This window comes from Arvicanthis niloticus, chromosome 22, assembly GCF_011762505.2.
Source record: "Arvicanthis niloticus isolate mArvNil1 chromosome 22, mArvNil1.pat.X, whole genome shotgun sequence".
NCBI lineage: Eukaryota > Metazoa > Chordata > Mammalia > Rodentia > Muridae > Arvicanthis > Arvicanthis niloticus.
Window position 1 is genome coordinate 35,099,156 of NC_133429.1, and position 3,200 is coordinate 35,102,355.

The 3,200-nt window shown below is 39.8% G+C and overlaps 1 pseudogene; it reads left to right on the plus strand.

Moving 5' to 3' along the window:
• Window positions 1–1,255: 1,255 nt before the first annotated feature.
• LOC143435621 (selenocysteine lyase pseudogene) lies at window positions 1,256–2,927 on the plus strand (annotated as a pseudogene).
• Window positions 2,928–3,200: the final 273 nt, after the last annotated feature.

A 3,200-nucleotide genomic window follows, 5' to 3' on the forward strand; every position in this document is an offset into this window, starting at 1 on the left:
TGAAAACTGGATTTGTATTAGTATCTAGGTGTATTGAGTGACACATAAACATCTTCCCATTTCTTTAACAGTGTTTTCTGATTTTATTTCCTAACTGAAATGCTTTCTCTGTGTTTTCAAATTTACTTTCATTTTAGAGACTAGAAGTTGCCATCCCTGAAGCAGGGAGGACAACAGCAAAAGACTTGTAGTAGTAAAATATTTCTGAATAGTTAACACATGGAAAGCTGTCAAATGACACCCTATTCAATTTTCAGCTCATAAATCTGTTAGGAAGAATAATGAATTATACATCGCATTAATGAATTGATAAATTTTAGGGATAGTGTTGGGGGAACAAGCTACTATGATACTATAATTAATTGACTTTAAGTTTTAGAATAACTAAAATCTGTTAAAATGAAAGACAATAACTATTTTATCATCTAGCTTCTCATTCATTATTTTAATGTAAAAGGTGTTTTGGAATTAATAAAATAACATTATTTGCTTGGTGGTTTAGTTTCTGGGAGCTCTGGGTGGTTTGGTTAGTTGATATTGTAATTCCCAAACTGGGAAATGGGATATCATTTGAAATGTAAACAAATAACATGATTAATAAAAAAATAAAAAATAACATTCATAACAACTCATTTAAAATTATCTAGGCTGCATGTTATTTAAGTGAGATAGATCAGAAAAAAATATATAAATTTAGAAGCCTAGATAGAATGAAATCAATGAGGAAATATTAAATCAATACTCAAGAAAATAAGAGCAAAGGACATGAGCCTTACTCAATAAGTGAGATGTGGAAAGTAATCTAGTCTCCAAAGGTTTGTCTGCGAGGTAAATGAGGTTGCCTAGAGAAATGTGAATTCCTTTTACCAAAATGTTAACACCTGATGAATGAACTGAACAAACACTAAGCTGGTGTTACAAATAGTTGTGAGCCACCGTGTGTATGATGGAAATTGAACCCGAGTCCTCTGTAAGACAAAGAAGTGCTTTTAACCACAGAGGCAAGCAATATAATTTTTTGATAAATAAAAAGTTCAAGAGACTGGCTAGAAACTCAGAGGCTTAGAGAGAAAATGATTCAAGAGTAGTTTACAATAAAACAGAGAAATTTATTTTAGGAAAATTAAAAAAAATGTGTATTTTATATGGTTGAAATAAACTCGTTTATTAGGGGAATGCTTTTTTTTATAGAATAAAATGTTTATTTGGGCTTACAGATCCAAAAAGGATTAAGGGTCTATTTTGGCAAGCAAGCATGGCAGCAGTAAGCCTCAGGGAAGACAGCAGGAGTGAGAAGCTGGGAGCTCAAATCCTCAACCAGAAGCACAAGGCAGAGAATACTCTTGTTTTATTGAGACACATGCTTTCTTAGAACTTTTTTATGAGAGTAAGCTGGACTTGAACTCCACAACTTCCCACCATGACTTTCCCCGTGCTTGGATTACAGTTGTGTACCATCTCACAATGATGGATAAGATATATGACCACAGCAAGCCTCATCCTGTCAATTGTCATCCCAATACTCTATATGGCTTGTTTATATCAACAATAGATGAATAAATCAATAAATGTTGTACTGTGTGTTATAGAAGCATGTACATCTTAAACCCAATCGACTACAGGATTAAAAGAGAGAAATAACCCGAGATGTTTTAAAAATAAAGAATTTAAAATTAAATTTAAAGAATTAAAAAAATTTTAAGAATAAACAACTTTTTTAGAAATGAAGAATTTATTTTTTTTATATTAAAAAAGCAACGCGAGGGCAATCAGGATGAATGTGCTCATTGACAGATACAAGGGAGGGATACAGGGAGCCCTCCGGTCAGGAAGGAAAGCAAAGGACACAGCTCAAGTGAGACGATAGGGAGAAAGCTTGAGGACATCATCCTTACATCTGGGGGCACGCAGTCAAATTTAGTAATCCATTCTATGGTGAGATATTTCCATAAACAGCAGACCCTGAAGGGGCACGTGGTTAACCAGCACAGCTCTGAGGATGGGACCAGGCACTATTTTATTATTTTACGATGGAAGGTGACTGCATCTAATTGTCCCTGGACCACCTAATAGACGGACCAATGGTAGAGATCACTTTTGTCCCACTTTTACACTGTTGTGTTGAAGGTGAACGAGCAGGCAGAGGTCAAAAATCTCCTGGCTGCTGTCAGGCCCATTACAAGCCTCATGACCATCATGATGGCTAATAACAAGACCAGCGTCATCATTCCTGTCTCCGGGATCATTTGACACATTAAGTCACAGAACTAGATTCTGGCTGCTTCCGGGCTACCCCAAGTCCTCATGCACAGATACTGAATGTAGAGGACTTAAGTGTGGACTTCTGACCATCGCGGGGCACAAGCTCTATGGTTCCAGGGTTGGTGCCCTGTATGTAGTAGGTATCAGTAAAGCTAGCCCCTTGAATCCCATGCTGTTTGGAGACGAACAAGAGCAGAATTTCAGGCCAGGGGCAGAGAACATGCCCATGTTTGATGACCTTAGGAAGGCTGCTGCTCTGATGACTAAAAACTGTCAGGCTTATAAAGCCCTCCCGAGAGACCCACGTAAGAGATGTCTAGGGTTACCTAGAGGAGAGACTGGAGATTGAATTTGGTAAGAAAATCCGTTTGAACAGCTGGGCTCCAGGGGTGGAGAGGCTTCCAAACACCTGCAACTTTTCCATCCAGGGGTCCCCGCTTCAAGGGTACATGCTACTTGCACAGGGCCAGACACTACTGGCCAGCGTGGAAGCTTAATGCCACTCAGATGATGGAGCCCAGCTATCCCTGGTGGTGTTGAGATGTGGTAGCCCCGTGAACACAGTCCGGAAAGCAATCTGGCTCAGAGTGGTCCGCAGTGCCACCACGGCTAAAGTCATACCAAACCTTAAGCAGGCCGTGGCCAAGCTGGATGGTCTGATCTAGGGCTAGCAGCCACTTTATCCCTCAGTGGCCAGTTGAACTTCGACCACTAAAACCATAGAAAAACCCTTGAGAAAGCCTCTGTCCCCTAAGCTGTACCTTTTTAAGAGCTGCGCTGAATCGGCAGTCTTACTCTGGAGTGCAGAGTGAAGACAAGGTGCCCATCTCATAGAATTCCATGCCAGACCCATCCTTACAGGCTAAGGACACCAGTGTCACCAAAGGCTATGTGGGAATGGAAATGTTCCAAGTATCCGGTATCTTGTCAGGAACACC